The sequence below is a fragment of the Ictidomys tridecemlineatus genome, chromosome 6, assembly GCF_052094955.1.
Source record: "Ictidomys tridecemlineatus isolate mIctTri1 chromosome 6, mIctTri1.hap1, whole genome shotgun sequence".
NCBI classification, from domain to species: Eukaryota; Metazoa; Chordata; class Mammalia; order Rodentia; family Sciuridae; genus Ictidomys; species Ictidomys tridecemlineatus.
Genome location: NC_135482.1, coordinates 179,051,776 through 179,065,917, shown reverse-complemented (window position 1 = coordinate 179,065,917; position 14,142 = coordinate 179,051,776). Strand labels below are relative to the sequence as shown.

Here is a 14,142-nt window from a genome sequence, read left to right as displayed (position 1 = left end):
GTGTTTGACACCACAATGAATGAATGAATGAACAAACGAACTAATGAACGAACGAACGAACAAATCAGGCTTCTGTTATGAAAATGAAATTTAAGGCTTGAAAATGTATGAAACAAAGACAGATGTGGAATGCAAAGGGACAGTAGACAATCATTTGTGATATTGTGAATGTACTCATAGGCAGATAAAATAGTGACAAAGTTAATGGTTTGTGTACATTTTTAGTTTTTATTGCATTAAGTTATATTGTATTAGATCAGCAATTCAAATTCTATGAGTCAGTTGTGGTGAGCCGTTTCTGTGAACTGTGGCCGCCATTACAAGATGGCGCTGGCTCCGCTGTGGTTTATGATAAACAACTCCTTGTTTTGGGAGAGTTGGCACGTAGCTGTAAAACACCCTATGAGAAAGATCCACGTGGCAGTTGTGCATTGGGGCTTGATTTGCTTTATCAAGGCTGGGGCACTCGGGTGAAGTAGTAGTAGGAGGATTAGAAGAAGTAGAGGCAGAGGTAAAAGTAGCAGTAACAGTAGCAGTAGCAGTAATAATAATAATAATAATAATAATAATAATAATAATAATAATAATAATAATAAGAGAAGCTTCCAGAGACACAAAATTAAAGGCCTGAATAAACTGCTGAGAGAAAAATCCTGTGTCGTGTCCTCCTTGCTGGCGAGGGGTCGCGGCAGTCAGTCATCAAGAAGTATTCAATGAGAACTTCCAGCAGCTGAGTTCTCTGTATTCTGGACATACAAAAACAACCAGGACAGAAGCAGCTATGAGCATTGTATTTCTAGATATTGTATTTTTGGAGCTGTATTGTGGTATTGTGCGCGCGCACACACACACACACACACACACACACACACACACATATAGTTTAGATTAACCAAATGTGGTTTACTCTAATGCATTTTAAACTATTTTTAATTTATTAAGAACATTTAAAGAAAATTGAAAATAAGGTAATCCTTTATATTCTCTGAATTGCACGTATCAAACTACAAATTTTATTTCATATATTCCCAATTTTGATTAATAAAAAAGTGTAAAATGTGTGCCCATTTAAAAGAGATGTAAAAGACTAAATAGAAGTGTTTTATCTGTAGGATGTTTAAATTTCTAATGGTGTTTCTTAGCAAAGATTTTAGAAGAATTTACACTGTAGTTATCATTATCTTAAAGTGTTCTTGACATGACTTAGGATGAGATTTTTATTTATTAAAACTGTATTTTTAGGTTATAGCAACAAGTGAAAAATGAAACCCAACCATCCCTCCATATCATCTAAAGGAATAATTTGATGGTCTTTGCTGGTCCTGTAGCAGAGTGAAGCATTGCTATAAAGAGCACAATCCTGTGGGATCATTGATTTAAAAAATTGAATTAATTAAAAAGCTTCAGGATTAGATCTTTATTATTCAAGGTACTTTCTTTTTCATGTTTTCTGTCACTCCTTAGATATCTTTTATAAATTGATAAAGCTATATAATATTAGAACATGAAACTTCCCTTAGGGACCAATAATGAGATGACATTAATGGGTTATGCTGAGTTCTGCCAGGATAAATTCTAGCCTCAGCAACCAGAGAATACATAGATCTGAGTGATAGCAGTAGCCTCAGGAGAAAAACATGACAGTCATGAAGTATTCTATAATGTGCCATGGATTTGAATATCTAAAAAACACAAGCCCAATAAATATCAAAATCAGGTGTGAAATTCATAATCTTCCATCTATTGACTTTTTTAAAAACATTTAATCATTAAATATCAACATGAAATTTTGAGATATATAATCATGATTTTCACTAAAATCATTAATAATGCAAACTGAATAATACCCAGTATCTGCTCAACACTTTATATTTATTGTATTTTTTTCCTCCATATAGCTTATGCATCAGTGAGACTTGGAAACAGATCCATGACAACATTTGTCATCCCTGTTTTTTTTACATTAAACATCTGAAGCTTAAAAAGTTAATAGAACTCTCAGGTCAAACATCTCGTCAATGGGTTACTTATTTCAAGAGATTAAACCCTAAAATACTATGTTTCTCTGTGAAATGGTCTATCCAAAATTTAAGCTTTACTTTTGTCATTTTTCCAGCTTCATTAGACAATTAAAAAATAATATATATGTGATCTATGATAATATATCATTTATTTACTGTGTTTGGTGCTGAGAAAGTAAATATTAATCAGACTTAATTACTAAACTCAAATAACTTTCAGACTTTGGAAGTCACACCTTGAAGCAACTGATTAGTTCATAATGTGGCAGACGATCACAGAAGCATAGCAAAAATGCCTTATAAGCAATAAAGAAATAAGGACCCAGTTTGCTATGGCACAGCAGGATTTGAACAGCTGCTTAGAGAGGCAGAGCATACTTAAAACAATATTAACATTAGTGAATATTGAGAACTGGACATTGATAGTGTACTGTGAAATCTACCTTAAAACGTGTCATTCATCCCTACTGGCTGAAAATATCATTGATAGCATCTCATGACAGCCTGTTTGCTCAAAGAATTGGTCCTTCATGCTTTAGCCAATGATCACTTCCATAGGTTATTAGACTAGCTTCCACCTCTGAACAATGACCTCCATTATATGAGCAATACACAGGGTACACAGTTATTTCTCCTGGCTTTAAGGTGAGAAATGTATCTATATTACAAATTTTATTCCATAATTTCTAGGTGGTATAATCTAATGAGTCCTCAGATGAGAACTTATTTTTTTTGTTTCAACTTGTCTCCCTAAGTTTTAGCTTGGTTCATTCCCAGCCTTTCTGCTAAGAGACTCATCATTTCTGTCATTTGAACAAGAAATTCCATCTATCTTCACTTCTACAGAATCAAACCAAAGATACATGATGTCATATCAGTAGAAGATGAAGAGATGAGATAGTTGGATGAAGGTCTTAGGCAAGTAACAGTTACAAATTTATGAATTCACAAGATGCTGGCACGGGCATGCAAAGATCATAAGATCTTTGAAAGGATCTTTTTTACACACCTATTACATACTTTCCAGTCTTATACTGGATTAACCTAGTGTAAATTTCTCAAATCCAGAACTATATACTTCACATCGCAGAGATGACCAAAAGCTATTTGAATAAGTGAACAAAGATATAGCATGCTAAATATAGCAATAATGTGGGGGAAATTGCACTTATATGCCAAACTGTTTGACAAAGGATTTTAATTAAAATTTTTATCAAATGTCTCTGATGTGTTTAAATACATTAAAGGATAACTGTCAGGACAAATAAATTAGCTGCTTAGTCATGTCATTATTAAAATCGAACATAGAAACTGTAATAGCTCATGTCGCAAAGTGCAATTCAAATTCATTTAAGAAAAAAAAGGAGTTACTATATTATTTAATTGAAAAGCCAAGAATTATAATGACACCAATTTTGTCTGAATCCAGGTGTCTTAACTATTTATCAGAAAGTCTTTTCTATCCAGGTAGACTTTTCCCCAGGATCAAATGAAGGCAGATTTGCAGTCCTCAGTTCTAATCCTATATCCTCCTAAACGTAATGCTAGAAAAAAAGAGAGTTTTCATTTCACAATATTATCATATGGACCAAAAACAAAAACAGAAAAATAAGTACAAGAGGGTATTTCCATAAGGGAATTAAGGATATTGAATAAGCCCAAATCAAAAATTTCTGTCATAGAAATGGTATTTGTGGTGAATAACTAAACATTTAGTCAATGCAGTAAAAGTGTGCCTGGAAATTATGCTGTATTATAAGAAATAATTAAAATGAAGAATGCTGGACTTCAAATTTTTATAAAGACAAAGATTTTTTCCACTTTAAATGAAACATTTCTTAAAGAAATATGAAATACCTCTATCCCTGAAATTATGTAAAAATGTAAAATACTCACTTAGAATAAGTCAATTTTGAATATATTGACAAAATTTTGGCCTAGAATTACTGATTTCTTAATGAGCTCTTTGATATTCCTGTGGTGGGGATGAATGTCCCCAGATGTCCTTGTGTTAAAGGCTTGATCCCCAGGCTGCCACTATTGAGAGGTGGTGAACCCTCAGGAAGTGGGACCTGGTGGGAGAGCTTTAGGTCATTGGTAGCATGCCCTTGACAGGGATTGTGAGATCATGGTTTCTTTCTTTTTCCTCTTGTTTCCTGGTCACACAGTGAGAAGTTTCCTTTGCCATAAGTTCCTTGCTATCATCTAACTGCCTGACAAGAGGACCACAGCAATAGATGCCCCTGACTTTGGATGAAAACCTTCAGAACTGTGAGCTAAACAAATTATATATATATATACATATACGTATATATATAATGAATATATATATCTGAATATATAAAATGTGATTACATTTATATACAGGCAAACTAGTTAATATATTTTTATGGGTGCATATATAGTTGGGAAATTTTAAAAACATAATAATGATGCACATAAAATACAATTGAGTGGTTATCTTTGGTTCTAGAGATGAAGGTGAATGTGAGCTAGAAGAGAGGGATTTCTGATGTTCTATTTATTAATGGAGTGATGCTGCTGATTATTCTTCGGATGCTTGCTTTGTACATATAATTTGATATAACTTTAATGTGATTAGCATGAAATGTCTTAGCATATAGCCTTTTAAAGTACCTTAGTAGACTTTGTTACATAGTCAACTAATTAATACCATCAGTTTTCTTACTCAGCATAATCATCTTTCATAGAAATTATAATTTGCAATTATATAATTGGGTGTTATCATGTTTTTAAAATTTTTTAAAAAATTATTAATTTGTTCTAATTAACTATACATCTCAGTAGAATACATTTCTGATACATTGCATATAAATGGAGCACAACTTCTCCCTCCTCTGGCTGTATATGGTGCCATCACACCAGTAGTGTAATCATACAGGTATATAGAGTAATAATATATATCTCAATCCACCATCCTTTCCATCCTCACTTCCCTCCCATTCCTTCTTTCCCCTCTACCCAATCCAAAGTTTCTTCATTCTTCGAACCCTGTCCCCTGCCCCCATTATGGATCAACATCTGCTTATTGGGAGAAACATTTGGTCTTTGGTTTTTTGGATTTGGCTCATTTCACTTAGCATGATATTCTCCAACTCCATCCATTTACCTGCTAAACCTTATATTTTATACTTTAGGTATTTTGTTATAATAATGGAGCTTATTAACACAGACATTAACATTTTCATTTTAAATAAAACACGTATAACAGAAAACTGTACCAAAAATATAGTTTAATTAATTGTATAAAGTGAAGAATTTGTTAATCAATACCTGGTTTAAGAAATAAAGCTTTGCTTAACACCTGTTACATCCTATGCCCTATGCCAATATACATACCTGTTTTTTTATAAAATTGTCAATAGCCAATTCTGCCTTTTAAAATCTGTTATCATATTCTTTAGGATTTTATTATTTGAGTGTGTGTGTATGTATGTGCACGTGCGTGCTCACATATATGCATAGATACTAAAGTTTTTATTTTTATTTGATGATACATTTTGTTTTTCAGTCTACTCCACTTTTTAAATATCCTTTTATAGATTATTTCTTTTTTTTTTCCTTTGTTTTGATACCGGGATTGAACTCAGGGGGTCTTAATCACTGAGACACTTCTCTAACAATTTCTTTGTTGGCATACATGTTTCTTTCAAACTATAGAATTTTCCATGGTCTGGGCTTTATTATTGCATTATAGTATATTCCTTTTCAGTCCTGAAAATTAGCATATGGGACCACAGATTAGATTAAGATAGATTTTATAACTTTGTCCAGATACATTTTTTATGTGAAGAGTCTAATAATATCTGACATTCTTTTTTATTTTTATTTAATTTAAACTAGGAGCACTTTATCACTTTGGTACATCCCCAATCCTTTGTTTTTTATGAGACAAGTTCCCTATAAGTTGCTTAGGGCCTTGCTAAATTGCTGAGACTGGCCTCAAATTTGCAATCCTCCTGCCTTAGCCTCCCAGGTTGCTTGGATTACAGGTATGAACCACCACACCCAGCAGATATTACTTTTTTAATGGGTGCATATTAGTTATACACAGTAGTGGGTTTTATTGTTTCATATTTGTACATGCATATAACATAATTTGATCAATTTTCCTCCATACTATCTGCCCTTACCCTCCCCTCTGCCCTCCCCCTGAGCCCTTTCCTCTACAGTAATGGTCTCCCTTCTACACTCATGAATAAAATGATGCTTGTCTTTATGAGTCTGACTTAATTCATTCAATAGAATGATCTCTAGTTCCATCTCTTTTTCTACAAATGGTATTATTTCCTTCTTCTTGATGGCTCAATAATACTCCATTGTGTACCTCTAACACATTTTCTTTATCCACTCATCTCTTGACAGACACCTAGGCTAATTACATTCCTTGGCTTTTGTGAATTGTGCCATGATAAACATATGTATATCTTTATTTCTAAAGTATGCTGACTTTAATTCTTTAGACAAATGCTTAGACATGGCCCTCCTGGCATTATCTCTCTGTTTCCGAGCTTCTCTGAGCTGATTAATTTTTCTCCTTCATATGGTTTCACCATGGCATTCTGCCCTGCCTCAGCCCAGAGCAGTGAAGTCTTTAAACCATTTACTGAGTGAGACCTCTGAAACTGTGAACCCAAATAAACTTTGCTTCTTGTTCTTGCCAGGTACTTTGGTCAGAGTGACACAAAGCCAACTGGCACACATGACTCTATTACTCCTGTCTCCAAAACAACTTCATTACCATTTGTCATTTAAAGATAGGTATCATATCTTATTCCAACAATGAGAAACTTAGCTCCAATTAATATTTGTTTATCTTACATATATTTTGGTTATAAAAATATACCTTGCTCATGCATTTTTCATGCCTACAATATAAAAAATATGTCATCTAACTTTTAAGGACTGAGCATGTTTATTACCATGGCTTATCTAATTTAGAGATTGTTATATAGCAATTTGATTTTTAAAAAGTGGATATCTAATTAATAATTATCAAATTTTCTCTTAAGTCACATGGTGATGTATCTTAATAAATGACATATCCTAACATTTTTTTAAAAAAATATTGCTTATTTTAAAATAATGTAAACAGGTTACATGTGTGAATTTTCTATAACTGGATTAGGGTTATAGAACCCAGACACTATCATACTATTTCCTCTAAAATATATCTAGTGATTTCTTAAGCATAATTTATTGAATTTGTAAAACTTGGAATAAACCACAATTTTAATCTCATCAACTTTGCAGCTACACCTTTAGCTTTAAATATACTCTTAGCTTTTCTTGAATATAACAAAGCTTGACATGATTTGAGGTAAGGAAATAATTTTTCAAAATTTATATTTTCCTGTAATTCTTCCTTACTTCAGTGCTGGTTATTTGCTTTCATTATAGTTGACATAAATGTTATATTGTTGCCTTTCAGGTGAATTAAGTCTAGAGGTAGCCTGAATCTGTCAAAATTATTTTGATAAAAAGTAGGTTTCATCAAGTATTTTTTTTCCTTTTTAATTCTTTTCAGCAGAAGCTTCTAAAATAATAAAATAACTCCCTGGAGATAATTAATCACAGTGGGAATTTAAGACATTATTATTAGAAGATGCAAAACATTCATACTGATTTTTTAAAATAATATTACTTAGTTTCAAAATATATCCTCTCTCAACACTTACTTGGTATGATTTGTAAATATACATACTTATGTCATTTTTTGTGAGAAACATGAAGTCAAATTTAAAATTTATATTAATTATGTATGTTCATCTGCAAGATCTATTTTGCTAAAGAACATGGAATAGATTTAGATAATTTAAGAAATGACTTTAAAGAAATGATAAGTGACTCTAGGTGTATATTTTTTATTCTGAAATATCCAAATAATTTTTACTATCAGATATACTTAAATATATTTTCATTGTTTATCTAATTTATGTCCATTGTTTTCAAAATGTATCTTTTATTTAGAATGAGTCTTTTTGTGACTAATATTATCAGCTGATGAATACAATATAAATACCAATATCATAGCTTTGCAAGTGCTAATAAAATGATTGGTTTAAGAAAAGAATATGAATGAATGCCAAAATACTTAGATCAAATATTGATGAGAGAAAAGCTCTTCATATTTTGCTGAAATTCAGTCTTATTTACTTCATAGGGAAAAGCAATATTAGCAATTTGGAATCATATTTTAGCACCTGAAAATACTAACAAAGTTAACTTCACTTTATGAAACAACCAAATATTTTACACATCCTGTTTGATGTAACATGAAGAACCCCACATACTAATTTGTTTTTCAAATGGCATATGGGAAATTAAATTTTAGTTTACTGAATATATGGAGAATAGAGGAATTATACTAAACAACAAGAGGATACAACAAGAGAAATCAAAGTGCCAGAAATTCTGTAATACAACTTTAACCATGTAAATATCTTGAAAAAAAAAAACAGGTGGGAATAATGCTCAAAATTAATAGATCAGGAGATAAGACCTCTAAATGACTTGTGTGTACACTGATGAATAAATATATAGTGATTGTCAAAAAAGTGGGGAGGCTCTATGCATGTTCTTGTGTAAATCAGAAAAAAAAGAATGAATATGGACAGGTATTGAATGAAGTTATCAAACTCCTGCTGAAAATTTTGTTAGAAATACTAATAACATTTTGATTATGTAAGAAAATAGCTGTACTTTTCTAGAGACATAGTAAAATATTGTGGGCAAATGTCATGATATCAGAGGCATGCTTTATAAAACCTTAACAAAAAATATAGAAAATGAAAATGTTTAAGGCAAAACGCGCAATTTCACATTAAATTAAATATGTGAAGATTAATTATAATATGATATCTACATTATGTGCTTACTTTTAAATTTTAAAGCAGAAAGCAAAACGCACACAAAGCCACATATTTCCCTGTAACTGAATATTGCTTGTAACATTCATTTTCTCACATTTTTTTCAAGTTTTTCTTCTAGTTTACACTGAAAGTTAATAAATAAAACAGTGTATAAATATAATAGTCAAGGAAAGAAAATGTTTTGTCTTTCTTCTGATTAGGTCATTTAAGTGAACTCAATTTCAAATGGAAGGATGGTATTATGAGCTTGTCATCTAAAGAAACCTCATTTCCATTGATACATAAACACCAAATTTAAGTTTTTGGACTAGTAATGGACATTGAATGCAAAGTGAGATGAATTCCAAAATTTCAAATATCACTCATTGAGTCTTGTGTTTATTGTAGAGAGTAAATGAATCAATACATGTAAAGTGCTTATAACATGCATGTACTTAATGAACAATAAAAATATTAGCTGGTACCATTTTGTTGTTATTTGTTATCAGCATGGACAATTTTCTATAGCAGCTGAAATAAAGGAGCACAAATAATTCACAGTCTCATATGTGAATGAGCTGAAATATTGTTTTGGAAAACTATTTTAAAAAAGCATGCCATCAATTGATAAAATAATAAAAGTCTGTTTGTTCAGACAAATACAAGAGGAAAGTGATCAAAAAGTAAATAAAAATAGATAAAGCCTTGCTGTTAGTCACTGACTACTTACTTATACTTCCCAGAATGCCCTTAAATTTCTGGAAATAATCTTTTGTTAATAAGGTTTTAAAAGGTACCTATGTTTAATTAATAATGAGGTATATTTCTAAAATAATGTTTAAAGAAATTATTTCTCCATAGATTTCACTTTGTGTTTTTACTATCAATTTTCTAACTATAGGATTATCTAAAACCCAATTTACACATAGATCATGTATCTAGAATGTATGTTTCATAGCACTTTTATTCTTCTAGTACTTTGGTAATCCTATAGTCTGCAATTTCATTTCCCAACTTCTGCAGATATTGCCAGTCATAGCCAATCAAGTTAACATGTATTGTTTTTTGTAGGTATTGAGTCTCAAGAGACCTTCATAGCTATCTTATTTCATGTGAAATAATCTCCTTATTTTGACAGTGAAAGCCTTTTTCATTCCAAGCATACTAAGTTTATCCTTGCTGTGACATTCTTCTCTTCTGCCCCAATGTATGTATTATTTCAATCAATTTCTAGTGTACACTAAGAAGCCAATTTGCATCATCACAGTTTGCCAAGATCTTCCTTTCCACTTGATACTCTATATAATGGCACTTCCTGAGCAAGTAATTTAAAGCTTATCAGAGTGTTGAGGGAAGGACATCAAGTTCTCCTTTCCACATTTGCATATCTCTACTCTTACCATGGCGACCATCACTATGAAAAATATCTGTTTTCCCTTTGTATCCTTCTTTACTCTTTTCTCCAAGGTAATAAAAATGTACATCATCAAAGATAAGAACTTACCCTCTTTAGGGTAACATTTCTCCAGGAAGCCAGTTTCCTTCCTTCCTTCCTTCCTTCCTTCCTTCCTTCCTTCCTTCCTTCCTTCCTTCCTTCCTTCCTTCCTTCCTTCCTTCCTTTCCTCTTCCCTTTAAAATTTCATAGAGCAAGTGCTCTTAAACAGGTGCCTGATCTTCCTGAGAAAGCCTTCTGGAGGTGTTTGGGGAAGATAAAAACTATCTTACTTAACTATCAATAATTAGGCATGTAATTTGATTTCGAAGTAGAAAGTAATAGCTGAAGCCATATTCTACATTTCTGCCCTTATTAGAGGGCCATTGATAAAGCTTGTACATTTATATTGCTTCTGACTTTTATGTGTCTTTCAACTATAAGCTTAGAGGGGCAAAATTGTTTGGCAACATTATGATTTTTTGGATTATGTATGTGTATACCTATATAGTATTCCTTATATTCACATATACCTACATGCAAACACACACATAGCCTTTATTTTATATATATATAAATCTTTCTTTTAAGGAACATTATAAACACTTTTTCCTCCTTTAGTCCTACAAATAACATGTAGTTGACAGTAAATAAGTGTGTGATGTTGATAGAAACATATTTTATTTTCTCATCATAAAGAATCTTGTAACTTCATTTATTAAACATTTAGTCTGTTAAATTAAACATGGGTAAGATATAGTTATTACAATACAGGCTTTCAGACAGTTTTTTCTATAGTAAATTTCTCACCCTGTATAGTAGTAGGTATAAATTTACTTTGTTTATTTATATTGTAAAGAATTGTTGTAGCGTTAAATAAATAAAACATGAAATTTTCTAGTATTATATTATATTTGTGACAAATCACTGGGGTTAAGCTTGAGAATTTCTGTGCCCCCAGATCTCCAGTCAACAATTTACTTAGGCAATTTCTGTAATTTCTCACATATTTTTTGATTACATTCTATTGTTATGATTAATTTTATGCAGAGGATAAATTTAATTTCTTAAATCCTACACTTGGTAACACACTTCTATAGTCTACTCTCTTGATCCTTGTACTATACAATGCTTAATAACTATTCACTCATTTTTTTTTAATTTAGGTTCAAGCTCTATGCTAAATGCTGATCATCCATAGATTAATGAGCAGAAAATCATGATATTCTGGTAGAGAAAAATAAGATATAGAAAAACAATCCAAGTTCTATGACATTTTTTGTATGCATTGATGGCACTTACATTTGATTTTGATAGAAAATACACAATTACCCAAAGGTGTATTATATTGCATATTTTTTCATATGCAATTCTAGATACTAAATTTATAGTTACAGTATTAAGTAACATTCTAATTTCAACATAAATTGCTAATTCTCAAAATAGATGCATATCTTTGTTGTGAAAAGGTTTTATTTTTTGAATTATGTCCACATGGTATGGAATGGTCACAACTTGATAAGGTGAGAAGAGCGAATTGTCACTGTGAGAATTTTTAAATCCATGCTCACACAGATTTTTAGCACTATAAAATTGCTTTTTTTCTTTACTTTACATGTTATTCTTAGAAAAATTTCTACTTTTATATTGTGGAAGAATTTATTACATCAATTTATAATTCATTAAACTTACTAGTATCAAGTGTAGAGGTTTACAGGTAAGAGGCCAAAGATAGAGCAAATCCCATTAAAGATTCAACATTTATTGACTGATATAAGCCCTGTTATGTTAATACGAACACGCATTGATTTTGCAAACCAAGGGTTAAGATAAAATCTAGTCATTATAATTGTATTTTAAGAAGTAATTCAGAGGCTAGTAAAGGCAAGACCATGGGAGTGGTTCCATCTGTACTTGCAGCGCTGGGGCATAAATTTTGGCAAATTTGTGTCATTAGTAATAAATGAGGTAAAGAAGTCAAATATGTTCAATTATAGAATGCTAAATAACATAGCTTTCTGATATTTACAAAATATGAGACAAAAAAGTAAAACTATTAAATTATCAGTGTATGGCCACCTTCAAAATGTCAAGTGCAGTATGTTAAAGTGAGTGTAAAATGTTGTTATAGAAAGAGCACAGTTATTTGTTGTATTGAAAAGGATTTAAGAAATTAAATGACTTTTTTTCTGGAAGATTGTTTACAAAGTTGAGATAAGCAACATGAGCAATAATGTAAAAATAAATACTTAGCTATGCAATACACCATTTAGGATTTCTACAGAACACAAAACATAGAGTAAACTACTGAACAGACTTTATTTGTGATGAATCCATAATATCCCAGATCTGAATTTTTTACTGGAATAAACACAAAAACATTCATCTCAGTTTCAGGTGTTTTTCCTTTCTTTCTTTTCTTTTCTTTCTTCTTTTTTTTTTTTTTGTATAGTGGTGAGGTTAATGGGTGGGTTTAAATATTTAAAGAGATGTTATTACATGATATAACTTGGTAGGGGAGAGATTTGAAGCATAATGTAAGAAATATCATCATGCTATTTCCCCAAAATGGCATAAAATTACTTCTTGAGTATACAGAACATATAACTAATGCCAATTACTGTTTGACTTAAAAAATGTTACTTATAAGTTGGCAGTAGAAAAAACCTAAACCATAAATTCATTATCAGATTTCAACACAAATGAACTTGAACTCCCCATCCAGTGGAGGCTCTATTTGATTTGTCAAAATTGCCAAAAGATGTGTAGAGTCCCTACATGTATAAACATCAAAGCCAATGTTGGTTTTATCGATAGAGGATAGACACAAAGGAAAATGTCAAGAGCAGGTAGGTATAAAATTGAAAATTCTGCAGACATATTTGCAATTAATATTCATTGGCACTTTCTAGATTAAAAGTAATCTGTGTGCAAGTGAGGAAATAGCAGGGAACAAAGCAGACAAGTGGGTGCTTTCATTTCAACTTTCTTGGAGCTCTCTCAAAGAAGTGTTTCCTCAGTTTGATTTTGAATTTATCTGTAAATGTCTACACTCAATAACCTCATTAAGAAGACATTATGAAAATGTAGTATATATCCACTATAGACTATTACTCAGCCATAAAAGAGAATGACTTTATGGCATTTGCCAGAAAATGAATGGATCTGGAGACTATTATGCTTAAGGAAATAAGCCAATCCCCCCCAAACCAAACAGGTCAAATGTTTTATCTGATATGTGAATGCTAACACACAATAATCAGGGAGGGGAAGAATAGGAGTTCAGTATATTAGACTAAGGGAAATGAAGGGAATGGAACAGAGACAGGAATAAGAAAGACAGTAGAATGATTCTGATATACATTCCCTATGTGCACACATGAATATACCACAGTGAATTTCTACATCATGTACAACCACAAGACTGGGATCCTAATTAGAATAAGATGTACCCATGTTTGTATGAATAAGTCAAATTATGCTCTACTCTTATGTATAACTAAAAAGAACAAAGGGAAAATAAGGAAACATTATTAGGTTGTTTTAAGTTGAAAGGAAAGGCAAACTCTTGACAAAACGGTGGTTTCAAGAAAAAGCCCCACTAGCCTTGTTAGGTAACATGCTTGAAAATTGGGGGAACTCCTTAAAATAATATTTTTGAACTAAACAAAATGCATTCTGTATATATATAGCAAAATTCAATCAGGAATGTCAATAACTCACTTAGAGAGTATACTTAGAGATCACCGAAAAATAAATAATCTCCTGACCATAATACTGTGGAGTTTTAAAACATGTACACCAAAACTTTTGAGGC

At 31.5% G+C, this 14,142-nt stretch overlaps 1 long non-coding RNA gene across 1 annotated transcript in view; it reads left to right on the top strand.

Moving 5' to 3' along the window:
- The window catches only part of LOC110598690 (uncharacterized), a 317,709-nt gene that overhangs the window by 217,219 nt on the left and 86,348 nt on the right, over nucleotides 1–14,142 (top strand). The window contains exons 10-12 of the long non-coding RNA XR_013423467.1: nucleotides 1,243–1,429; nucleotides 2,868–2,939; nucleotides 4,190–4,292. This is a non-coding gene — a long non-coding RNA (uncharacterized LOC110598690). The remainder of the gene's footprint in view (nucleotides 1–1,242; nucleotides 1,430–2,867; nucleotides 2,940–4,189; nucleotides 4,293–14,142) is intronic.